This window comes from Atractosteus spatula (assembly GCF_055471065.1).
Source record: "Atractosteus spatula isolate fAtrSpa1 chromosome 26 unlocalized genomic scaffold, fAtrSpa1.hap1 SUPER_26_unloc_1, whole genome shotgun sequence".
Classification (NCBI taxonomy): domain Eukaryota; kingdom Metazoa; phylum Chordata; class Actinopteri; order Semionotiformes; family Lepisosteidae; genus Atractosteus; species Atractosteus spatula.
This window is the reverse complement of record NW_028296644.1, coordinates 2656906-2684227: the sequence shown is the minus strand read 5'-3', so window position 1 is coordinate 2684227 and position 27322 is coordinate 2656906. Positions and strand designations below refer to the sequence as shown.

The window sequence follows — 27322 nt, the reverse complement described above, 5'->3', positions numbered from 1 at the left end:
TAGCGAGGGTTAGCAGAATACAAAAGGTATATATTCGATCACGAAGAGTTACAAACCAAGAGGGACATACATTCAGTATACCATTCATTTATACCATTTCGTTAATGAGCTTTGATTTCAGCTTCTACACTAGATACTCAAAAGCAAGTACATCACTCATAGGAATTAAACTGATATCAACTGGGGTTGAGGTAACAATTGAATTCTCGAGCTGTAACTCAGAATGTTGAATACTCATCCAATCTGTGTGGATTCAGATCTCCCGCGGACACAAAGAAACAGTGGCAGGCTTGTTGCTGTGTCCAATCAGCATTCTCTGGCCTAGTGTCAGGCAGTGCTGGTTTGGCATGAGGGAAGTGGGAGAGATTCCTGCTGCGACGCTCTGGTAGTAGGCTCTCTGAAGACCGGCTAGTTAATTCTGGCTTACTAGTGAGAGTTTGTGCACATGAGAAAAGCGACTGCGGGTCCAAGCAGGTCACACTCTTTAGACAGGAAGAAGACCGGTTCGTTCCTGATGTATTGCTAGTGCTGAATCCATACAAGAACGATTCTATAAAACGCTCACCAGATTACGTTTTAAGAAGGAACTGCAGCTCAGGTTCAGCCAAGATCTAAACTCGGATGGCAGGATTCAGAGTCCAGAGTGCGGACTGATGGCGCACGGAGGGTCCATATAGATCCCTCAGTGATCTTCCGCGTGTTTAAACCGCCAACGTGTGACTACCCTGTCCCCGTGACCTCATTGCTCTGCTCTCGCCTCTGTGCAGCCGAGCCTGACTCATGGTAAAGTGAAAAAAAAAATGCCCTCAACGTGTGATTTTCTCTGGAGCAAGGATAGATGTTACCTTTATATCACTGAACAGAATGTATGAGATGTGGCGGCTAGGTTCAATTTTTTATCCTCTTTAAAAGATTAAGGACTGGGGTGAGCGTGATTCACCACCCTAAGAGCCCGATGTGCGAACCAATTAAGCTGCATAGACTTGGTCATTTAACTATTCTCCATTCGCAGGGTTAAGGTTAATGAGAAAACATTGCTGACTTTTTTTTTGCCAGCCACGAGCGCAGAGTAGCAAGGTTTGTATTTCATCTTTTGCAAGTTGCATCCATTTAAAAAAAAGTCGTTCAAGACAGGAAATTAATACTTGCATTTAATTAAGTCTAGCCGTAGGAGGTTATCCATAATGACCAGTTCTGTACGAGAAGACAGAAAAACAAAAAGGCACCGCTGGGATTCAGACCCAGGATCTCCTGTTTACAAAGCAGGCGCTTTAACCAACTAAGCCACAGCACCCCTGGAGTGCTGTCCTTTTACAACCACTTGGACACACCGCTCTGAGACATCTGCATTCGGTGCGCGCTCCGCCTGCTCGTTGAGCAAGTTGCCACCTTTACATACAAAAGCAACATCGACACCAAGAGAAAGGATGACAAATGGCTTTTTTCTGGAACTTTTCATGTCCAAGGAGCTCAATGTGCTTTCCGTGTACAACAGGGCCACTGAACTCCACACCGGCCACTGAAGCACAGCAGTGGCTTGGTGGCTTGACATCTCCCAAAGAAAATGTTGAAAGCGCATGTGGAACAGAAAAATGACCCTTCGAGTACAAGGGAAAAAAAAAGATCATCTGGAGCACGCCAACACATGTACGGATAGCCCAGTTTTCTCGATGAGGTGGCCAAGTGGTTAAGGCAATGGACTGCTAATCCATTGGGCTTTGCATGCATGGGTTTGAATCCCATCCTTGTCACATTCAGCATCTGACACATGTGCCCATTCAAAGTTGGCCTTGCTTTCTTTTGCTCCGATACTAGAGCAGTACATTTTCTAGCTGTGGCTGAAGATGGTATAGTAGGCTAACATCGGTATCGAGCAGTGACAGTAACAGTTTTTACTGAGAGAGAGAGAGAGGAAGCTCAGAAGATGAGTTTTCTGTAACTGAACAAATAGTCTAGGAATAAGGCAACATCTAACACAAACTAAAGAAAACCAAAGAAGTAAAGAAATAATTTATCATTGAAAAAAAAACAACAAAGCAAACATCTGAAAATCTGAAGACCAACTATAAGACACAGCTACACCTGAAGATAAAGGACCTGAGGAAAAACTTCAAAGAGAAAAATCTTCAAGAAATGAAGAGGAACAAACAGAAAAAAAGGAACAATTAAAACAAGGAAATAGAATAAGAAGACAAGAAAGAAATAAAAAGTACACCAAAGGAAACAAGAAGGAAAGGGAAAATACAAGCAGCATCAAGAGAAGCCAAGAACTCAGCCATAAGCACGAAAAACAACTGGTAAGCCCTGATCTTTCTTCTCCTTATTTGAAGAGGCCTCTAAAATTGAACTGATTTACTAAATAAAAGTAAAAAAAAAGTCTTTAGAAAAAGTTACCTTAAAGTTTAAACTAAACCAAATACCACTTGGGCCCATTAAACTCAAAAGGCCAAAGTTGAAGAACCTGTTCCCAAGCAACAGTGGGGCTGATTGTATTCAAAACGCCCTAGCCAGGCTGTCTTTTTGCTCTTCTCACCTGAGCCGATTGTATTTAAAAGAAGCAAGATGAGTACAGAGCAGAAGACAGCCCCACTGGACCAGCCCTGCCCTCTCAGCACAGTACTCCAATACCCTGAGGACGTGAAAACCGTTAAGACCAGGAAACAGTACAAAGACACATGGATGAAGGAAAATCCAGAGACCCTTATCGCTGACTACTGCCAGGCAGGAGAAAAACACATTAAAACGTGCTCTTCTTTACTGAGCACCCAAATGCCTGGCACACAGCTGTGTGCAAGACATATACAAACACCACGAGAAGGGGCATCAGCAAAGGCAGGCAAATCTCCATAGGGGGTGACAGCGAGCTAGAAGACACTGTCCTGACCGTCAACACTTACCACAATGGTACAGTGATGATAAAGGGCAGTGAGGCTGCTCTGGAGCTATTTGAGGAAAAGTTCACCGACCTGAAATCACAGGCTGACCTGGAGAAACCTCCCCCAGAAACAGGAGAGAGACCCAGTAGCCTGATGCCTACCACACCGGAGAGTTCAGCTCCACCTGACTCTGAGCCCATGAACACAGCCACAGCTACAGAACAGATCAGCGAGAGTGTAGCCCTAGGCAACACTGAATCACACCACCCAGACACACACGGCCCACACCAACCCCCCTATGACCACAGCACAGCGCGCCTCCTGAGAGAGAAACTCTCTGCTCTGGAGCTGGACTTCACTGAGTCCAAGGAACTGATGCTGGGGAGACTCACAGAGGGGCAGACAGCACAACAGCTAAGAGACGAGGTTAACAAACACAGGAACGAATGCAAAACCTCCAACAAACAGCTCAGGGCACAGATGGAAGAGTTGCTTCAGGACAACAGTAAGCTGCAGTCGGAAGTAGCAGAGCTGAGAGAGGAGGTGCAGCTCGCGGAGAGGACAAGCAAGACCCTCAAAGAACAGCTGAGGAAACTCACTACTTCCCACTGCAGCCCCGACTGCAACAGAACAGCCCTGAGGCCCAGAACACACAACACACAACACCCACCCCCAACCCGCAAAGACACACCGACCCCCACACAACCTGACATTCCTACAACCCCCACCACCAACTCCCACTTACCCAGTACCCCCACCGTAGCAAACACCATACCCACTGCACCCCCCGGCATCCCAGATCCACTCACAACATCACTGCCCAAAAGCACATCCACCTTGCCAAACACTCAGGGTGACCCACACACACACCCAGCCCCAGAGACGGCCCCACCCAACACCTCCACCTCACACACTGCACCCCCCATGCAGCCCCCCGCCTGGCAGCACACCAGACACCAGAGGCAGATGCACGGAAGTAGCCCTTCTCATTGACTCCAACGGGAAGTACATCGATGAGCACAGGCTCTTCCCAGGACTACAAACAGCAAAGCTCTGGTGTCCGACGACGGAGAAGGCCCTGCAGCTGCTGTCCAGGTCTGTCCTGGGAGCCCCACGGCACATCATCATCCACACCGGCACCAACGATCTGAGGACCTGGAGGGAGCAGGTGGCCCAGTCCATTAGGAGAGTGGCAGAGAGGGCCATACAGGAGTTCCCTCGCGCCCAATTGTCATCTCCACCCTGCTGTCAAGACAGGACGAGCAGCACCACACCATCCAGAGAATCAAAGCTGAGATCTCACAGTGCTGTGCCCTGCTCCCAAACGTCTACCTGGCCCATCACCCCACCCTTGGATCACAGCATCTACATGACCATAAACACCTCAAAAAACAGACCATCGGACTCTTCACAAAAACTCTGAAAGACACTACACTGGGCAGACACCCAAACAACACCCCAGAGAGAAACAGCAGGACTACCAGAGGAACACCCCAAAACCCACACCCCCACCCCAGACCAGCTCAACCCACAAAGAACAGAACCAGCCCCATCCTACAGCCTTCCAACCCAGACCAACGACCGAACGGGACCAGAACCAGCGCCTCACCCCACGCCCCTCAGCCAGACCAGCAGCTGAACCAGGCCAATCCACAAACCCCCACCCAGCACAACAGCAGAGCTGGACCGAGCCCCTCCTGCACAGCTACGCCGCAGCCCTGGCCAGACCAGCAGTCCCGAGCGGTTTGGAGCTGGGAGAAATCTGGCAGCTCCTGAACCTCATCTGCACCCGGCTTATGAGCTAAACTACCACCACCCACAGCGACAAACAATACTGTTTTTGTTGATGATGTAAATGTCCGACACAAATTTGTTACAGTTCCAGAAAGCAAAAACAAACTGCAAAGATAATTCAAACGATTACAATGAGATCTCTAACGATAAGTATATGGAACATTTAGGGTCTGGGCTCGTCAGCATTTGGGCTGAAGAACACTGATCCTGACTTTATCAAGAATGTAAAGGAGACAGACATCATGATCCTACAGGAGACATGGTGTCGGGGAGACTTGGCTACCCACTTTCCCCCCGGCTACAAGGAGATCATGGTGCCCTTTGTCAAAAAAAATCACCTGGGGCAGAGACTCTGGGGGGATCATTGTGTGGTACAGAGTGGAGCTCAGTCACTCCATACAATTAGTTAAGAGAGAAGAGTCACAAGTTTGGCTTAAAATCAAAAGAAATACCATATGTACAGAAAATGAGGTTTTTCTGTGTGCTGTCTACATCCCACCCTCAGAATCCCCTTACTACAGTGAGGGAATTCTCCCCAGTCTCCACGCGGAGATCGGTCATTTCCAGGGCCAGGGAAACGTGCTGCTCTGTGGTGACCTCAATGCACGAACAGGCACACTGGCAGACTTTACTAACACACAGGGAAACACTCATGTATTCGGACAATCCCCTCTGTACCACACACCAGTCACCTCACACAGGTGCAGCCATGACTCCACGGTCAACAGCACCGGGCGCGAGCTGCTCCAGCTGTCAAGGGCTGTGCCTGTACATCGTCAAAGGCAGCACTAGAGGGGACTCTCTAGGCAGGTTCACCTTCAGCTCAGCTCTGGGCAGCAGTGTGGTGGACTACGCCATCACCGACCTGGACCCCTCCTGTATCAGTGCCTTCACTATCAGGCCACAAACTCCTCTCTCCGACCATAGCCAGATCACACTCTACATGAAGAGAGCACACCAGCACAGAGACACACTGACACAGCCCAGCCAGCTGTACGACCTCAACCAGGCGTACAGATGGGACACAAACAGCCTAGACAGATACCAAACTGTACTGGGCGATGAAGAAATTCACATTCCTAAACACTCCGTATCAAACCAACAAATTAGGCATAAACTTGGCCACACAAAAACTAAATCACCTATTTCACAAACTGGCATCAAAATCTAAACTAAAAACAACTAAATCAAAAAACTACCAAAAAACAAAAGCAAAAGAAAAGTGGTTTGATAGGGAGTGCAAAAACATCAGAAATGCACTACGAAAACTCTCAAATCAAAAACACAGACAACCACACAACACAAAACTACACCTCAGCTACTGTGATACGGTAAAACTTTACAAACACATGCTGAAAAAGAAAAGAAACACATACATAAACAAACAACTTGCAGAAATTGAGAAGTCACTAAATCAGAACTGTTTCTGGGAGAAGTGGAACAATTTAAACAAATCAAAACCAGAAGAATTGGCCATCCAAAATGGAACAATCTGGCAAACATACTTTGAAAATCACTATCAAAGGCTCCCAAATACAAATCAATCAGACCAAAACACCATTTATGAAAAACTCGAAATTTTTGAATTGGCTATCAAAGACAACCAAAACCCCTTAGACTCCCCTATCACTGAGCAGGAGCTACTGGACAAACTCCAGGCCCTCAGACCACGCAAAGCCTGGGGCCAAGATGGAGTCATAAATGAGATGCTGAGACACAGCAGCCCAAAGTTGCAACAAGCCCTGCTCAAACTCCTCAATCTTATCATGACAGCCGGATGTTTCCCCGAGGCCTGGAACCAAGGACTGGTCACGCCCATCTATAAGAGTGGAGATACTCTATCCCAACAACTATCGGGGCATCTGTGTGAACAGTAACCTGGGGAAGGTATTCTGCAGTATCCTAAATACACGAATAGTGGCCTTCCTTACCGAACACAATGTCCTGAGCAAGACTCAGATTGGCTTCTTACCAGATCACCGCACATCTGATCACATTTACACCCTACACACACTGATAGACAAACACGTCCACCAAAAACACAAAGGAAAATTTTTTGCCTGCTTTGTCGATTTCAAAAAAGCATTTGACTCGATTTGGCATAAAAGATTGTTTTATAAACTACTCCAAAGTGGCATAGGAGGCAATGTGTACGACATAATTAAATCAATGTATTCAGAGAGCAAATGTGCAGTGAAAATTGGAAACAAAAGGACCAAATTCTTCACCCAATGCCGTGGGGTGAGACAGGGCTGCAGCCTGAGCCCAACACTGTTCAATATCTATATCAACGAATTAGCAGGAATGTTGGAAAAGTCTGCAGTTCCTGGTCTCACACTACACGACACAGAAACCATGTTCCTGCTCTATGCAGATGACCTGGTCCTGCTGTCGCCCACAGAACAGGGGCTGCAGCAGAACCAGGCACTGCTAGAGCAGTACTGTCAGACCTGGGCACTGACAGTCAATCTGGACAAGACCAGAGTTATGGTTTTCCAGAAGAAAGCCAGACCTCAGGGAAACAGGTACAAATTCACATTTAACAGCAACACATTGGAGCATACATCCAGCTACACATATCTCGGTCTCACCATCAGCTCATCTGGGAGTTTTGACCTGGCAGTGAAGGCACTGAGGGAGAAGGCTCGAACCCGGGACTTCCGCGTCGCTCTGCAGCGACCTAGCCCCGTGAGCTAAAGAGAGATCTCTCCACAGCCCAGTAGCTGTGGTCCTGCTATCACAGGGAAGGGCGGTGACGTCACCTGCTCTGGTACGCCGGCTCTTACACAGTACCTGTCGGCCGTAAGCGTTACAATATTTTATGACATGTCTCTGTTGTAAATGTCTGTTATATGTCTGTAGATTTTATTTTATGTTTTGTTCTATGTTAATTTTATTATTTTATTTGCTTTGGCAACACTGATTGTACCCATCGGTCATGCTAATAAAGCACCTTGAATTGAATTGAATTGAACAGTATTTACGTGCCACTGCTCCCAAGTGGCTCTGGGTTAAGACCGCTCTTTCACTTACTTGCAACGCAAACGGAGAAAGCAATTTTTGACAGTCTCTCGAGAGACTGCGCTAGGTGTTTAGAGATAGACTTTGTCAGTTCCCCCTGGAATGATGGCCTCTCAAATAGTTTGTGATTCCTCTAGACGTTATACAGTACAATCAAAAGCGCAACAAAAGTGTTTTCCGTGGAGCAGGTTTCAGACCCGTAGACCAGTTTTATTTGTACAGCAGGACGCATTCCCAATTGCGAATCTCCTGTTTTAGAAATGCTTTGGGCGGCGTGAAATGAAAATAAGAAATCAATTCCAGATGCACATGGAAGCAATCAAGTGTTTCATCCGAACTGTTTCAAAGACTGCTCAAGAGCTTTCCTTTCATAAACGCGCAACGATTAATGATGGGGGTGCACCCTTCAATGCGCCTTACATCTCTAGGTAGTGATTGAGACGATTCGTAGCGTGTGCTCATTTCCATATATGCCCCGTGTTGCAGTGGTAGGATGACATAAAATACTGCTTCGACACGTAACGGCATTATATTCAACTGCAGGAGCTGAGGTCTTTCGTAAGCACGTAAATCAAAGGCAATTCCCGCGTCTAACACTAATGTAAATGCTTTTCAAAGTGCAGTGTGGTGCAGCTTGTAAAATCCTTGTCCACATTTCTCATTTGTTGATGTTTTTTCTGTCTGCCAAAGTTGCATTTTGACATCCGGACGGGGAGACTTGATCATTCGAACGTGAAGCTGCCCTTAAACCCTCTGAGGCGTATCTGTCTGCCGGCATGTATTTTTTGTCAAAGATTTTTTTTGAACGGAGAGCGACTTTGAAAAGGTTTCCGCAGCCACCTCGCACTCCATGTTAGATTGTAGGAGGAATGCAGCGGCAGCAGAGCTTGCTGTAGTCGTAGCCGAGTGGCTAAGGCGATAGACTAAAAATCTGTTGGGGACTTCCCGCGCAGTTTTGAATCCTGCCGACTACGGCGTCTGCCGTACTTCACCGTATGCCTGCGCGGCAAAGGCAAAGTGCCGCTTCCCCTTTTTCTGGTACTATAAAAACGCTAAATCGCTTGGACCCTCTGCCATGGAAATCAATTCTTCAGATAACAACACGTTTTGTGTTCGCACGACCGGTGTTCTACTTATGCCTTTGAAAACCTAATAAAGCTGAAACAACCGAAACGATAGGTTCTTGTAAAGCACGCCTGTAAAGAACTGTTAACATCAAAGGGTTTCAGTGTATTAACTGAGGAGAAGGCCTGATCGCTAATTGTTGACTTTTTATTTGGTGTGAGAAACACTCTCACTGCGCATGAAGTGCAACAAATGTAGCCGCAGAAATTGCATAACGCTTTCATTTATGCTATTGCAGACACCAACGTTGCCTAGATAGAAAACCGAAATAGCCATGGGTTTGCTTGCTGGTCTGAAGGATCTCTCTTCGAATCTCTATCATTTGTCAATGGAAGTAAAAGGCGCTGCAATCCGATACATGTTCAGATTCAAACCCGCAGCTGTTCTTCGAGTTTATTTTTTGACTAATTACAACTGACTGTCGCATGAGCAGTTACATAAACTTATCTGGCATATTTTAACACAAATGCCGTTCTTAAATTAAAACTAACGGTACATTGGCAGGGACATTCAGTTACATACAAACAAGAGACAGACAAGAGAATATTTCTACCTTTCATGTGGACTACAGTATATTCCCTTTTAATTAAATTCTAAAAGTATGCTTGTTGCCTCCGGTATCACGTTAGTTAAAGTCTTCGATGCTTAAAATGTTTAGGGAGAAATGGAATACTGGTATGTATTTTTTCTTTAAAGTACCGAGACCAGCCATATACAGATGCAGCCATTCAAAGTGCGCGGCACTGACACGTACCGGAGGTAATTGGCTACGGCCTCGTGGATCGTGACGCGCGATGACGCAATATACCGCGGTACGTGATTGGTTGACCGACAGGGGCACCTGTGGTGCGTTGGTCGGTCGTAGAAAGATTTAAATGTCTTTACTGTGCCCGTTTTAGTATTGAATATTTATATGGAATTTTACCACTGAAGGGAAATCTTAGTAGCTGAGCATAAAAAGAATAGGAGCATACTGTAACGCGTGTGAAGGCCATGAACGATATTAATTTTGGAACATAAACATACAGTACAGATGCAGCCATTCAAAACAAGTGTGGTATGCTGCGGTATAACACGGTGGGCGTGTCACAGTAAACCGCATCATACCGTATGCAAATTAGATTATGTTAATAGTATCCGGAATCACCTTGTAAAACCGCCAGGTGGAGCTAATAAAGGTTAACCTCTCCTGTACAGCATTTGAGCTGTCACCAGAAAACGTCAGTTTCGAATCACTGCTGAGGGACAATCTTTATTCAATTAAGAATTTAAGTTGTATACTCTTTAGATTTTTAAATTTAAACAGTGTATTACAGCATGTTAATCATAAACATTAAAAAGGTGGTATATTTTATAAAAGCAAGATTGTTCTTTTGGACAAAAGTACACAACCTACCACCTTTATCGTAAATATTTTAATTATGCAGGAATATTTTATGCATCAAAGTCTTTACCGAAGATATTACTAATAGTATTAATAATGAATGACCTTGGACAAGCTGTAAGCTCAAAATATTACCCTGGTCCACATTCTTTGTAACCATCTTTGTAAACGAAAAGAGTTTATTTTTTCATTGACAAAAAGTAACACCACAGCATTTAGTTGATCCGATCACGCATTCGTTTCCAATCATACAAAGTAATCCTTGAGAATCTCCGATTCACCATGCCTTTCACATGCTCATAAACGATATTAATTTAGGAACATAAACATATTACTGTATGTAAACTGCACTGTATATTGCTGGTCTTGGTAGTTTAAAGAAAAAATACACACCAGTATTCCATTTCTCCCTAAACATTTTAAGCATCAAAGTCTTACATGTTGTTATTTGGGAAACGTTTTTACGTGCTCCTTCTGACCATATTAGGATTATATACTTTGTGAAAAGTGATAGTCTTTTAACCTTTTCTGTGAATTCGCTTGTTATCTAACAAATGCATACTTTTAGAATTTGATTAACATTGAATATAATATGGAATTGCGTATCTAAACAAATTAATAATGATATAATTATATTCATGTACTGTCTGGCGGAATAAACTGAAGAGGTTAGTTAATGTGACACGGAATTATTAAGAATTATCACCTCTTTTTACACTTGAGAACAAATGAGAACATTCCACTCAGTGGGAGGTGCATTGTTATCTCAATCACCTGCTAATTCGTTTTACACCACTGGACTACAGGAGAATGTGACTGTACTGTATCTGTACAGAATGTGTGTTTCAATCAATACAGTAATTGATTACAATCGCAATCACTAGTTTAATTAAATGCCTTTTTTGATTCACAATCTGAAAATGAAAACCGCGGTAAAGTCACCTTGAATTTAAAAAAACGATTTTGGCACGCCTGTAGCATTTTCACGAAACCTCCAAGAGTTGTGAGAACACTTGCTTTGTGTATAAAGTACATTGTGAATGTTTTCACAGCCTTCACTTTGTCGTTTTTATGCCATTTTTTTGACCACGCACGAATATTCCTATGTCCGTAGGGAATCAGTGCGAATTTTAATACTAATTAAATGACCGCGGGCACTTTCCACCCCCTCTACATTCTCAGAGTAGAACAGACTAACCTTCTAATGAAAGACGGTCCACCCCCCCACGGACAGGAAAAGTGCCCACAGGCACTTAAACTTAATATGGTCAGTAACAGTAAACAGTAACATGGTCAGAAGGAGCACGTACAAACGTTTCCGAAATAACCACATGTAAGACTCTGATGCTTAAAATGTTTAGGGAGAAAGTGGAATACTGGTGTGTATTTTTTCTTTAAACTACCAATACCAGCCATATACAGTCTGTAACGTAGGGATTTCTATATGTCTTTATTTAGTGGTTACATTAGTGACAAAGGCTAAACTTTTAGCTTCAGTAACGCGTACGCCGTATGGCATACATGTTTGTTTTGGGTTTTGCTTGTTCACATATCTTCCCTTTTTATAAAAAGACATGGTTGAAAACTGTTCCAGAGCCACTGTTTATTCATCAGTGAAAAGTACATCATGAAATGCCTCTCCCTGTTCAATCCACTGGAAAAAAGAAAAGGAGCATAAAGCGTCTGATGGTCATAAACGATATTCATTTAGGAACAGCATCAGAGATATGTTTTTAACTGTACTGCATCGGAGAGAATACCACAGTGTGTTTTTTTTTTTACTCCCTGGCGGAAACTGGCTTCCATAAGAAATTAAATAAAACTTCACTCGCACCAAACAAATGTATATTTCTAAATATCACAACATGATCGAATTTAAGTCATTTTAATAACAATGAATAGTCACCTATGCGTTACAATATAAACATTTATATTGATTTAAATTGCGTTTAAATCGCCTTTATTTAAAACCCATAAATAAAGCTGATACTGTTTAGACTTTTAATTATTTAAAACTGTATTACAGCAGCACAATGCACAATGCAATGTAAATCGCTATCTTTGTCTTCTGTGTAATAATGTTCACCTCTCTGTCCAGCAAATTAACAATAGTAATAATAATGAACTTTATTGTATATGGCGCCTTTAAAGGTGGCTCCTCAAAGCGCTTTACAGGTTAAAAACAATAACAACAATACTGTTAGGCTGGGCAAACGATTTTTTTTTAAGAAATACAAAATGAGATATAATGATGTGTTCCGGCTTAGACATTAACGAAGAGCATAACACGTGGGCGGCGTAGCGGTCGGCTCTGGCTTTCCCATCTACTGTATACCGATACACTGCAAGTACAACCCCCCTCTCTGCGGGAGTGCTGGCTGTGACGAATTAAACCGGTTTCACAGGTATTTTCAAAGTAGAAGGGGGCGAGATTTCCAGCGAAAGACACCTCCCCCCCTCAAAAACCCAGTAAGTACAGTACTTACTAGTTAAGAAAGCTAGGCTCCTCAATGAAATCGCTTTAACATGCTAATACGTTGGTGTAACAGTCCGGGCATGGCAAGCTTCTAATGTCTCCCAACTACGGCGAAAGGAACATTTCTTTCATTGAAAGACAATGAACATATTCTAGCCCTAAATGAATTAATAGCAAACATGGTTTACATAAAAGACATTTTTCCAAGAAAGTTTAGCCTTTGTCACTAATGAAACCACTAAATAAAGACATAAATATAGAAATCTTAAGATTTTTAAAATACATGACTTTGCTAAAATTTATTTAAAAATAAAAACGATTACAAACGCCAGCGGAGAGAGAGAACAGGGGAGGGATATTGGTTTTGCATAAGGGGCGGGGAAATGAGGTCTATTTGGGAATGTGGAGTTACATGTTCTGGCTGTTTGTGAATTATCGTTGTTGAGTATGGAGTGTTGAGGTATTGATTTTGTGTAATGCTTTATGTTGAAAATTAAGGTGGATTTTGTTTATGATAAAGAGGATAAACTGGGATGGGAGGAGGGTTTGGTTTTGCATAAGGGGCGGGGTTATGATAATTGGAGGAATTTGAGAGAGTTTAATGGTTTGATATATTTGATTTTGTATTGTGGTTGTTATCTATGTTTTTGGTTGGTATTATGTTTATATGGTTGTTTTTGTTGGTTGGTCGTTATTATCGTTATTAATAATACGATCTATAGTTGAAATCTGAGCCTAAATAAAAAGAAAAGGCATTTTCAGAGAGCAATTACGCTGTGTTTATGTAGAATAAGTGATTAGGTTTATGAGCGATCTAAATACTTATTCGTTTAAAACGCTATATAAAATAAAGTTTATTATTAATTTGCTGGACAGAGTGGTGAACATAATTATGCATAAGACAAAGATAACGATTTACGTTAAAAGACATTTAATTAAACACGGGTTTGTGATTTAAATGGGAATAGGGGTGACGGGAACTCTTAATCTAAATAAAATTAAAATAAATAAAACAGGTTTCGATAGTTAATAACCACTTTTTATGGACGAAACACGGGTGATTTTTCTTCCTCCTGATCAGTTTAGAAATCTGTGTACGCTGTAAGGTTTTTACTTCTTAATTAAACTTTTAAAATACACGATTCGAATAGAAAGAAATCCTCTTCCTGGTACAGTATGTATAGCAAACCAGCACGTCTTTTTTCTCCAATCAGAGGGGTGTCAGATGGTGTCAGCCAATCACCATTCTGAAGCCCTACCATAATCTCTGGTATAGGGAGAACCCAGAATTCTGTCCCAAAGTTTAAGTAGATAGATGATAGATAATTTTATTGATCCGGTGAGGGAAATAAAGTAAATCATTTTCATTTTAGGAAATTATTAAACGCTCGGTTAAAAGCAAAGGAGATTGTCTGTTATAGTGGACATAAAAACAAGAGTTTGCTGCGGCGTTATTGGAAACCCAAATTTAACAAAAAATCGCTGGCATTATATCCTAGAAGACACAGACCGGCACCAGACCGGGAGAATGCCCGCAGCGTAAAAGAAAATGCCTGATGAACTAGGGATTGGACAGTTTTCAAGTGCTTGTACAATCGATGGAAATGTTCAAATAAAAGTGCAAAAGAAATAAACAAAATAATCATTTATTTCTTTATCATATTGGCTAGCTAATGTCCTCTCTTTGCTAGTTAGTGGCTGTGTTTCTGCGTTGATTAGCAACGGGTGACTGTTCTCAGGCGGAAGATGTAAACAGCTTAATTTTCGTGTTAAATAATTTTTAAATAATTTTAAATTAAAATTCATTCTATACATCAATAGCATATTTGGGTACCATTTCATAACACTTTCATGCTTAAAATGTTTATGGAGAAATGGAAGACTGGTGTGTATTTTTTCTTTAAACTACCAAGACCAGCCATACACAGTACAGTTTACGTACATATAGTAATGTTTATGTTCCTAAATTAATATCGTTTATGACCTTCAGATGCGTTATGCTCCTCTTCTTTTTATGCTCAGCTACTAAAATTTCCCTTTAGTGGTAAAATTCCATATCAATATTCAATACTAAGCGGATTAAAATGTGCACAGTAAAGAGATTAAATTATTAAATCTTTTCACTACCAACCAAATGCACCACGAGTGCCCCTGTCAGTCATTTTAGCCAGTCAATTACTTACCGCGGTGCCCTGCGGTGGCTTGTGGGTAGTTTACTGTACTGCGGGTTTGTACCGTGCATTTTGAATGGCTGCATCTGTAATATGGAATCGCGTATCTAAAGAAATTAATAACGATATAATTATATTCATGTACCACAACACAAGAATAGTACACGCTGTACAATGTCTGTTGATACTGTTTCTGTAGGGCTTTTTCAAAACTCCTCATGCGACCTTGCCAGTGACGCTGTGGGTTAGGTTCCTGACTTCATCGCACGTTGTGTGTTCAAATCCAGCCGCAGCCATGACTTTTTTTTTAACAAACATTTCTTTGAAAAAATAAAACTTTTCCCTAGGTCAGAGATTAAATAAAACCTCACTCGCACCAAACAAATTACCACACACTGAACACTGAACATGTTAACCCAAATATGTCTCACAATACTTTTATGGTACATTACTTTGCTAAAATGTATTTAAAAATAAAAACGATTACAAATGCCAGCATAGAGAGAGACACACACACAGTTCTTCATTGTCAAAAAGTAATTGTTTTTTACTTTGTCAGCACCCAGACAAACACAAATGCGTTATTAATTAAATGCTTTTATTCATTCTTAATCGAACTCACAAGTTGCCATCTGCTGTTGAAGCTCTGTGAGACTAGACTCACACATGGCTAGACTTGACTATTTAACCATGAGATTATGTTTATGTTTTGTGGCGTCTCCGGGGGAATAGATAAATGTAATAAGTACGAAAGTACTCACACCACAAACTCTTCTTTTATTTTCGCGAGGTTTCTTCCTTTTCTTTCGTTCGTCTGTTTTCCAAACCAGTCCGCAATCCGTTTTCTCTGTCCTTGTTCAGTCCGTGTTCCAAAAGTTCGTAAAATCCAACAAATCCGCGTCGAGTCCAAATCACAAGCCGTATACCGTTATCCTTTATTTATTCCGAAATCCGTTGTCCTTAAATCTTTATTCACTCCAACCAAACTCCCCTATCTTCTCCAACACGCATTCACCTACTGGCTTCCGCGCCAGTTCACTGTTTCCGGGGCATATATATTTTGTCATCATTCCCCTCCCAATCGTATAACCGAGATAATTGGCTTCCTGGGTCCCTAGACAACATTTTTTTGGATTAGCAGTTAATCCTGCTTTCCGCAAAGCTCCGGTTACTGCTCCCAAGTGTAGTAGGTGTTGTTCCCAAGTCGTGCTATGAATTACGACGTCATCTAGGTAGGCAGCCGCAAAATCTCGATGAGGTCTGAGTATGCGGTCCATTAATCGCTGAAACGTAGCAGGAGCGCCGTTTAAACCAAACGGAAGGACCCGATACTGGTATAGCCCCTCCGGGGTGGCAAACGCGGTTTTGGCTTTAGCTTCTTCGGCTAGGGGTACTTGCCAATATCCCTTCGTAAGGTCTAGCGTACTGATATATCGGGCGTTACCTAATCGCTCGATTAGCTCATCTATACGAGGCATAGGGTATGCGTCAAACAACGAAATCTCATTTAATCTTTTGAAGTTATTACAGAACCTAATAGTTCCGTCTGGCTTGGGTATCAGTACTATGGGACTAGCCCACTCGCTATGGGATTCTTCTATTATCCCCATTCTTAACATTTTTTCTACTTCTTCCTTAAATAGTTTCCTTTTTGCTTCAGGTACTCGATAGGGGGCCAACCTTACCCTTTTTCCTGGTTCCGTGATAATCTTATGTTGAATGAGGTGGGTTCAGCCAGGACTTTGGGAAAAAACATCCCAACTCAGGAACTCTTGTAATTCTTGCTTCTGCACCGGAGCCAGGTCCCCCACGGCGACGGCACCCGTTTCTTCTTCCAAAGGATCAGGGGAGAAGTGGGTGAGCAAAACTTCTGCACCATGCCATCTCTTTAGTAAATTCACATGGTAGATTTGATGCTGTCGTCGTTTTTCAGGTTGCTTAACTTTATAAGTGACTGGACCCATTTTTTCCACCACCTCATAAGGCCCCTGCCAGGAGGCCAGGAATTTACATTCCGGGGTCGGGACCAATAGCAATACTTTCTCCCCTGGCTGAAATTCTCGCACTATAGCTCCCCTATCATAAATTTGCTGTTGCTGCGCCTGGGCCTTCTCCAGATTTTCCCTCACAATGGGAACAACAATGTTTATTCTTTCCCTCATTTGTTCCACATGTTCAATGACAGTCTGTAATGGTGAAGGCTGATGCTCCCAGGACTCTTTGACCAGGTCTAATAATCCCCGTGGTCTCCGAGCGTATAATAACTCAAAAGGAGAGAACCCAATTGAGGCTTGCGGTACTTCTCGGATAGCAAACATAAGATAAGGGAGCAATTGATCCCAATTTTTGCCATCCTTTTGCATGGCCTTCCTCAGCATGCTCTTCAGGGTTTTATTGAAGCGCTCCACTTGTCCGTCTGTTTGTGGGTGATAAACAGAGGTTCTGATTTGATGAATACCCAAAAGCTTACTTAGGTCTTGCATGACCTTTGACATAAAAGGAGTCCCTTGATCTGTTAAGATCTCCTTAAGGATTCCCACTCTAGAGAGAACGTGCACTAGCTCTCTAGCTATGTTTTTGGCCGTAGCTGCCCTCAGAGGAATGGCTTCGGGGTATCACCAGTATATACTGATGTCCCTTTGTAGTTTTAATCAGGGGTCCCACTAAGTCCATACCAATCCGCTCAAAAGGAGTATCTATTATTGGGAGGGGAATCAGAGGGTTTTTATAATAAGGTTGTGGGGCAGTTTTCTGACAGGTTGGGCATTCCCGACAATATCTTTCGATGGCCTTGTATATTCCGGGCCAGAAAAATCGAGAAAGTAGCCTTTCAGCCATTTTCTTCACGCCCAGGTGTCCTCCCAGGAGGTGGCTATGGGCCAAGCTGAGGAGTTTCGACTGGTAGGCTCGGGGAATGAGAAGTTGCTCCACTTCTTCTTGTCCTCTCTTCTGGACCTGATAGAGGAGATTGTTTTTTACCATAAAGTAGGGGTAATTCAGGGGACTATTATTATTACATAACTCCCCCTCAATTTTTCTCACATGTCCCCATGCATGTCTTAAATTCCCATCTTCCAGCTGGGCCGTTCCGAACCTACCTCGATGTTCGGGTGGCTCCCAGTCTGGTAAATCCATATTTAAGAACTCATCTCCAAGTTCCGAGCCTTCTCCTGGCTGGTTCGCCTCTCCAGGGGAATCTGTGTTATCATCTGAATCTCCTGGACAGGGGAGTGGTTCATGCCTAGCCAACTGGACAGTATTCAAAATTTGAAGAAAGTGGGGACAGTCACGACCCAACACCACAGGGTAAGGCAATTGTTCAACCACCCCTACAGTCGAACTATACATTCCCATTTCTGTAGTAATGGAACTTTCACAGATGGATACATCTTAGTTTCCCCATGAATGCACGTAATATGTATCCCCATCACTTGCCTGACCTTGGTTCCTTCAGGTAGGGCTGAAGAGGTCACCAGGGTCACCATACTTCCAGAGTCTATCAGGGCCTCGACAGGCTTTTCCCCTATCTTAATTTTAGCGATGTGGGGCGCCTCACAGGACGGAACGCTCGCCGTGAGGTAGTTGCATTTGGCTTCCTCTCTGTTGTCCACTTGCATAGGTTCACCCCAGTTGGGACACTTACTGGCCAAATGTCCCTCTTTATGGCACTTAAAACACCTACGGGACTCTTTCCATGGTCGGGGCCTTTGAACCGATCTTTCCTGAAAAGATGTTGTAAATTGAGGAGGATCTCGATGGTCCCGGTACTTCAGTGACCTCGTTCCATTCCCTGATCTCTCAGGTTTCCTCCTCTCTTCTTCCTTAATCAAGGCTTCTGTGGCATGCTGTTGCTCCACTAAATCAACAGCCTGGTCTAAGGTCTGGGAATCCCCATCACTCACTTTTCTTTTCAAGTGAACAGGCAGACTCCTCACAAAGTGGTCAAATACTACTCTTTCTACCACTTGCCCCGAGTTTAGTTTTTCTGGCTGAAGCCATTTCTTCGCCAGATGAACCAGGTCAAACATCTGAGATCTGGCGGGCTTGTCCATTTGATACTTTCAGTTATGGAACCGGACTGCTCTTATCGCCATGGTTACCCCTAATCTCGCCAAAATCTCCTTTTTTAGAGTTTCATAGTTCTCCGCATCCTCTTCTTTTAAATTGTAATAAGCCTTCTGGACTTCCCCAATTAAATAAGGTCCTACTCTCCCTGCCCATTGCTCTCTGGGCCATGCATTCCTGGCAGCTGTTCTCTCAAAGGTGGTTAAATATGCTTCTACATCATCGAGCTCCGACATCTTTTGAAGCCCAATTTCTTCCATCTTACGGGGTTCTCCCCCTGTTACCGAGGACCGTCTAATTTCTTCTCCTAATCTTTGCAATTCCTCTCTCACCAAATTCTGCTCTTCTATAATTCGTTGATTTGTCTCCGTTTGAATCTTATTAGCCTCCTGCTGTGCCTGTATGGCTTCTTGTTGTGTCTTTAAAGCGTGGAACAAGTACAACCCCCCCCTCCTTCTCTTGAGTGATGGGCAACAGTTGGATATCTGGGAGAATTGTTTGTTCCACTGGCGTCTGTGAATTCCGCAGACTTTTATCGTCATTAATTTTGTTACATTATACATTTTAGAAATGTTTCATCTATACAAACACCACAAAACTATTTTCGATTGTATTTCTGAATGTTATGTTACACTTACAGTAGTTCACTGTTTTAAATACATCTAATTAAGAAAGTTAGGTGTTAGCATAAACTATTAGTAATCAATAATATTGAATTTAGCACTGTAATAAGTTGTTGCACTTTCCCCCGCATCTTGTAAAAATATATTTTCATTGTTCAAATATACATTAAATCTGACTATCATATAATAAGTTAAATACAAAACCAAAGAAAAAACAGGGTAAAATATAATTCAAAATATTTTGCTAACAATGTTAACTGTTTATAAATAATCAATTGTATTAACTAAGGAGTAGGATGGCACAGTTATTAGTATACTTTTTGTTTTGTTTCTTTTTCATAAATACAACAGCAGTACCTGATGTCTCAGTGGCTTTCAAAATTAAATTTTGCATGCAAACCTGTGAACTGGCCTGTGATACTGGCCATGTAATATCCTGCATTGTGGAATAATAGTTTATTTTAAAGGATAGAGAAAGCACAGAAAACAGGCAGTTAGATTGATCAGATTAGTATGAAAAGCCATTTAGCAAAGAGGAAATGCGAAGAGTGACAAACTAGTATACTTTAGATCTTTTTTTCTGAACCAGGGAAAATCTGATCGTGTTTCTCTATAACAATAATAAAAAAAACTTTATTTTACATATCACCTTTAAAAGTGGAATCTCAAAGCAATACAGTAGATGTAAAAACAGTTAAAAGAACCACAGATTACAAAGTAAATACCCAACACTGATTGTACCCATCTGCCATGCTAATAAAGCACCTTGAATTGAATTGAATTGAGAGAGAAAGGGGAGGGCGAGCGAGAGAGCACAGCCAGGACAGGCAAATAAGATACACTCCACAGACATTCACAACAGCGACATATCATTAAACTTTTGCACATATTGTTAAATTATTACTTGTTTTTCAGGAAGTTAAAAAAACACTTGAATTACTTATCCAGGCTCTCGAAATAAAATTATTTTTCAAGCAATGCAACTAACGTCGGGCAACGTGTTTTCTTTAACCCAACATTGACAGCCACATCTTAAATCTTTTCAGTCAGCTCTTTTTTCTCTATTTGAATTGTGGCGATTCAAACAACTTGGGATAACAAGTGGTCTCAAAGTCACCGAGCTCACAGAGCTTCAACAACAGATGACAATTTCCTTAGTCCTTCCTTAGTCTTCCTGAAATTGTCAGATTATGAGTGAATAAAAGCATTTTATTAAAAACACGTTTGCGTTTGTTTGGGAGCTATATTATGTATTTTTCATATGTTAGATATAATGATGTGTTCCTGCTTACACATTGCATGACTTTAAAAGCTAGAAAAACAGGTTTTGATTTACATTATCTCGCCCACCCGCTCTCTCTCTCTCTCTCTCTCTCTCTCTCTCTCGCTTGCCCTAAACAGACAATACACAGGGGGGAGGGCAAGCGAGAGAGAGAGAGAGTTTTTTGCCCTCTGTCAAAAAGTAACTGTACTTACTGGGCTTTGGAGGGGGGGGACATGTCTTTCGCTGTGAATACCTGTGAAACCGGTTTAATTCGTCACAGCCAGCACTCCCGCAGAGAGGGGGGTTGTACTTGTAGTGCATCGGTATAGATGGGAAAGCCAGAGCCGACCGCTACGCCGCTCTCGTGTTTGGGGTGCTTATCATTCTCAGTGCATAACAAGGAAGATTAATAAACATAAATAATCTCATGGTTAAATTGTCAAGTCTAGCCATGTGTGAGTCTAGTCTCACAGAGCTTCAACAGCAGATGGCAACTTGTGAGTTCGATTAAGAATGAATAAAAGCATTTAATTAATAACGCATTTGTGTTTGTCTGGGTGCTGACAAAGTAAAAAACAATTACTTTTTGACAATGAAGAACTGTGTGTGTGTCTCTCTCTATGCTGGCATTTGTAATCGTTTTTATTTTTAAATACATTTTAGCAAAGTAATGTACCATAAAAGTATTGTGAGACATATTTGGGTTAACATGTTCAGTGTTCAGTGTGTGGTAATTTGTTTGGTACGAGTGAAGTTTTATTTAATCTCTGACCCAGGGAAAAGTGTGGTGTGGACGGCTGAGGTGAGAATGTAGGCTCGCGCTGTTTCCGTTATTCTTTTTGTCTTCTTCTGGCTTGGTCGGATAGTTTTTGTTTTTGTTTTATCAATAAAGTTTGATAATCGGCCAGTGAAAGCTCTGTTGTCCTTCACATGAATGCCTGAAACGTTGTGCCGAACCCAAGATTTTACAGTATTTTTTCTTTAAAATACCAATAACAGCAACATACAGTTTACATAATATGTTGATGTTCCAAAATTAATATCGTTTATGACCTTTATGACCTTCGTTATGCTCTTCGTTAATGTCTAAGCCGGAACACATCATTATATCTCATTTTGTATTTCTTTTTAAAAAAAAATAAAAATCGTTTGCCCAGCCTAACAGTATTGTTGTTATTGTTTTTATCCTGTAAAGCGCTTTGAGGAGCCGCCTTAAAGGCGCCATATACAATAAAGTTCATTATTATTACTATTGTTAATTTGCTGGACAGAGAGGTGAACATTATTACGCAGAAGACAAAGATAGCGATTTACGTTGCATTGTGCATTGTGCTGCTGTAATACAGTTTTAAATAATTAAAAGTCTAAACGGTATCAGCTTTATTTATGGGTTGTAATTTAAAAAAAGTCAAAAACCGCACTCAAAATGCAATTTAGAGCTTTCTGGCAAGAGGAAACACCCAAATTAATAATGTAACATGCCACTGTTTGTTCATGAATAAGGTTATACTGCTATTTCCTTAGATATGCGATTCCATGGGTTTTTTTTTTAATCCCCGGCGGAACCGGGCATCCATAAGAATCAAGTAATAGGTTTAATAGGTTGTCCAAGGTCATTCATTATTAATACTATTAGTAATATCTTCGTTAAAGACTTTAATGGCGACAGCTCAAACATGAGAGGTTGAGCTTTATTATCTCCACCTTGCGGAAATTCCTGATACTATTATTTTACTTGCGGTACCACGTGGTATTATGAGGTACTATACGAGATTTTACGGTAACTCGCGGTAGACTGCGTCAAGAGCACCACAAAATAATGCGGTATTGCCTGCTTGTTTTGAATGGCTGCATCTGTACTTGTTGATTTACTGATCGGAATAATTGAAAAGTCCGGGTTCATCGCTGATGCAGTGCGTGCTAATTAGAACGACAGCAACGCTGAGCTCTCAGCACCGTACTGAGCTCAGGTGTTTTTCTAAAGCTGTCAGGTGCAGTTTATTTACATGAAGGAAATCTCTTACTGGATACGATTACAATACAGTAAGTAGAACAGGCTACGTAGTGTGTAGCCTGATGCGTTTAAAAGCAACAGGAGCCAGGCAGGAGTCAAACCTACAACCTCCTAATCCTTAGTCAAACACATTAACCATTGCGCCACTGGCTCTGGTGTTACACTGCTGGACTGTAACACAGTGAGCTCAGCACTGCTACTAGCACAATATTACCCCCGGTCCATTTTTTTCCAAAAGTGAGAAACACCTGTTTTCTACATTTTGTCTGTTTTAAAACCATATATCTTTAAACCAAACCAAGAGTTTGTCCTTTGCACTGATATTCTGATTCATTTTGATTTCAAAGAAAAAAAAATTACCACCCTTTCAGTTAAGAACCCGATGTGCGGACCGATTAAGCTGCATGGACTCAATCGTTTAACTCTTCTCCATTTGCAAGGTTAAGGTTAATGAAAAAACATTGCTGACTTTGTTTGCCAGCCACGAGTGCTGATTAGCAAGATTTGTATTTCATCTTTTGCAAGTTGCATCCATTTTAAGAAAAACAAGTCGCTTAAGACAGGAAATGAATACTTGCATTTAATTAAGGCTAGCCGTAGGCGATTGTCCATAATGACCAGTTCTGCTCGAGAAGACAGAAAAAAACAGCCACTGGTGGGATTTGGACCCAGGAGCTCCTATTTACTAAACAGGCATTTTAACCAACTAAGCCACACTACCCCCTGTGCTTCCCCTTTTTATAGCCACTGCCTTGGGACATCCTTGTTGTGAAAGGCACTATATAGAAATACATTGAATTGAATTGAATTGACAGTGTAAAATGTCGTGTGTGTTGTTTGTTAAATAAGACTGTCTTTATTGATTATTATGCCTCAGATGAAGATCAGATCACATTTTAGGAGCCATTCATGTAGAAATCCAGATCATTCCAAAGGGTTCACAAACGTTTTCTCGCAAGTGTGCAACATTCACTCCACAAAGAAAACGGGTCATGAAAGCCGACAGATTTTTCAAAGATTTCAGTACTGATGTCACTCCATGTAACTTTAATAACAGTGCAATGATCGAGGAACAGAGTGGGATCGCGGTGGTTATCAGACCGGTTGGAGCTAGTGGCACACGTCAGGATGGCTGAGTGGTCCAAGGTGCTGTGTTTAGGTAGCAGTCTCCCCTGCAGATGTGGGTTCAAATCCCACTCCTAACAAAGAGCTCGGTCGGTCCTCTTTTCTTTGAGCTTTTTCGAAAAAAATCAACACTAATCAAACACACTGGCAGGTTTTCGAAAAGCATCGAGGAGTGGACAGGATGCTCCTTTGGAATAGGGCTCAGAAAATGACGGAGAAGGGAAATTCCGTAAGATCCCACACATTGGAATCTGATTGGACAAAAGCTACGTCGTCTCCCGCGTGAAAGGCGGGGATACTCACCACTATACTATTTTTAATGGAGAATGACTTTGAAAAAGGTTTCCGCCGGCGCCTCGCGATCCATGTGAGATTGTAGCAAGAACGCAGCAACAACAGCGCTCGCTATAGTCGTGGCCGAGTGGTTAAGGCAATGGACTTGAAATCCATTGGGGTCTGCCCGCGCAGGTTTGAATCCTGTCGACTACGGTGTCCTCCTCACGTCGTGGTGTGCAGGCGCAAGCAAGGAAAAGTGCCTTTCTGCTTTTCCTGGAGGTTTTAAAACACGAGATCGCTTGTACCCGCTGCCTTGGAAAGAAATGCTTTAGCGTCCGCAAACGGCATTTTGCAGCTGGAAGCAGATGGCGATGCTTTTTGCGGTCGCGTGTCTTGTGCCCCATTTCCGGCCTTTAACATTGAATCAATAAAGCTGTTAGAACCGACACCATAGGTGCTTTTCTTACAACTTTTGATCTGACTCAGTTTCGGAATGCAATTCCTGAACACTGCGAAAGACAACCTAGGCTGCCAAAAGTCTCCGAAACCAAATTTTGATAGCAGAAAATTCTCACTCGTCCAGAAGTTCCCTTGGGACCCAACATCCAGCACAGAGTGGTAAAAAAGCGTCTTTTTTGGAACCCTTTGCAGCGTGCATTGGTGGTTCAGTGGTAGAATTCTCGCCCGCCATGCGGGAGGCCCGGGTTCGATTCCCGGCCAATGCAGTGGCTTTTGCAGCGAGCGGCTCCATCACTTGCATCCCCTTTCAACTCGCAACTGAAAACCCACTGAAGCTTAGAAGCTGTGAGCCAGGTCAGTACCTGGATGAGGGTGACCTACAGGGAAAAGCAAAGTTTACAGCTGTAAATGGTGTTAATGGAGCCAGCGGTGGGGCGCTCCCCCTGAGGTCTGTGCGTGTCCCAAAGCCCCAGTATAGTGACGGAGACGCTGTGTGGTAAAAAGGCGCCGTCTTTTGGATGAGATGTAAAACCGAGTCATAGCTCTCTGTGGTCATTAAAAGTGACCACCAAAACCTTTGACAAAAGCTCTTGGTAATTGATGGTCTTCAATAATGCTTCTCCTTTAGGTACATTTGAAATCAGCTGAAAAATGCTGTGAAATGGGGGGGCACTTCAGGCCAGTGTAGGATTTGGGTTACAAGAACCATTAAACAGCACGAGAAAGCCCGTACACTGAATCGCAGGGCTTTCTATTCAAAGAAGGACAAAAGAAACTTCCCTGAATTCCATTTTTTGCAGCACAGAGAGGACAGTGGGCACGAGGCCTGTTAGCTCAGTTAGTTAGAGCGTGGTGCTAATAATGCCAAGGTCGCGGGATCGCTCCCCGTTGGGGCCAGGCAGTCTCCTCCTCTCTTGCCAAAACCCGTTGCTTTCTTGCTATGGTGAGATTGGTGGTAATGCAAAGACGCCACATACTGCCGACAGACGAGAGTGTTGCGGGAGAAGAGAGAAGTGATGGAAGATTGAAGAGTGTCCTAGGTGGAGCCAAGATGAAGTGTCACAATTGCATAGGGGAGGATTTCAAATGTTTAAGATGGTAAAAATAACCGGAAGTGATCCCCCAGTCCGGCGCAGTCTGACGTACTTCTGTCATATAAAGTGAAACCAGATGTCGAACTGGAGCCTCACCATTTGAATAAGTGAGGCTCCAGTTATACATCTAGTTTCACTTTAAATGACAAAACTGAAGAGACTTAAAAGAGCTGGAGAGGATTTCTTACAACTTTTGAGCAGGCACAGTTTTCGAAAACGTTTTCTTCACGCTGCACTATACAACACAGACAGCCAAGAGTCTCCAAAACAAAACGAATTGACAGATAGGAGAAAAGTCCCACTCGTCCTAAAGTTCCCAAAATCCAGCACTGAGCGTAAACAAAGTGTTCAAGTAGCGTGGGAATGCTACCCCTAATCCTAGCTGGAGTTTGAGCGTCTGGTTCAGAGTTTGCTCAAGAGTTTACCTTTCACAGATGCGCAAAGATGAATGTTGAGGGTGCACGCTTCAAGGCGCCTTACAGTGCAGGGAGTGATTAGAGACGATTCGTGACGTGTGCTCGTTCCCATATACCGTATGCCCCGGGTTGCAGTGCTAGGATGACGTCCAATACCGCTTCGGCACGTAACGGCATTATATTCAAGTGCAGGACGTGAGGATTTTATTTTGTTCGTTTTGTTCTGCTCTGCTTTGCTTTGTTTTGCTTTCCATGGCGTTCGTAAGAGCGTCAATAAAAAGGCGATTCCTGCGTCTAACACGAATGTAAGAGCTATTTCAAGTGCGGCTTCTAAAATGCTTGTAGACATTTGTCTGTTGTTGATTGTTTTTTTGTGTCTAACAAAGTGCCATTTTCCTGTCCGGACGGGGAGACTTTTTCATTCCCACATGAAGCAACCCTTAAGTCCTCTGAGGCGTGTCTGTCTGCAAGGTTTGTATTTTGGAAAGGTTTTTTTTTTTTAACGGAGAAGGACTTTAAAAAAGATTTCCGCCGGCGTCTCGCGATCCATGTGAGATTGTAACAAGAACATGGTGCGGCTTCTTAAATGCTTGTGGACATTTGTCTGTTGTTGATTGTTTCTTTGTGTCTAACAAAGTGCCATTTTCCTGTCCGGACGGGGAGACTTTTTCATTCCCACATGAAGCCACCCTTAAGTCCTCTGGGGCGTGTCTGTCTGCAAGGCTTGTATTTTGGAAAGGTTTTTTTTTTTAATGGAGAACGACTTTGAAAAAGGTTTCCGCCGGCGCCTCGCGATCCATGTGAGATTGTAGCAAGAACGCAGCAACGGCGCTGCTTACTGTAGTCGTGGCCGAGTGGTTAAGGCGATGGACTAGAAATCCATTGGGGTCTCCCTGCGCAGGTTTGAATCCTGCCGACTACGGTGTCCTCCTCACGTTGTCGTGTGCCGGCGCAAGCAAGGAAAAGTGCCTTTCTGCTTTTCCTGGTGGTTTTAAAACGCGAGATCGCTTGTACCCGCTGCCTTGGAAAGAAATGCTTCAGCGTCCACAAACGGCATTTTGCAGCTGGAAGAAGATGGCGACGCTTTTTGCGGTCGCGTGTCTTGTGCCCCATTTCCGGCCTTTAACATTGAATCAATA

General features: G+C 42.7%; 5 non-coding genes across 5 annotated transcripts; 4 read left to right on the top strand and 1 right to left on the bottom strand.

Moving 5' to 3' along the window:
* Positions 1-1220: 1220 nt before the first annotated feature.
* On the bottom strand, positions 1221-1294 carry trnat-ugu (transfer RNA threonine (anticodon UGU)). The gene has a single exon. It is a non-coding gene; the product is annotated as a tRNA-Thr (tRNA).
* Positions 1295-8583: 7289 nt separating this feature from the next.
* On the top strand, positions 8584-8665 carry trnaf-aaa (transfer RNA phenylalanine (anticodon AAA)). The gene has a single exon. It is a non-coding gene; the product is annotated as a tRNA-Phe (tRNA).
* A 15680-nt stretch (positions 8666-24345) lies between these two features.
* On the top strand, positions 24346-24427 carry trnas-uga (transfer RNA serine (anticodon UGA)). Its single transcript has one exon. It is a non-coding gene; the product is annotated as a tRNA-Ser (tRNA).
* A 441-nt stretch (positions 24428-24868) lies between these two features.
* On the top strand, positions 24869-24939 carry trnag-gcc (transfer RNA glycine (anticodon GCC)). The gene has a single exon. It is a non-coding gene; the product is annotated as a tRNA-Gly (tRNA).
* Positions 24940-27023: 2084 nt separating this feature from the next.
* trnas-aga (transfer RNA serine (anticodon AGA)) lies at positions 27024-27105 on the top strand. The gene has a single exon. It is a non-coding gene; the product is annotated as a tRNA-Ser (tRNA).
* The last annotated feature ends 217 nt before the right edge of the window (positions 27106-27322 follow it).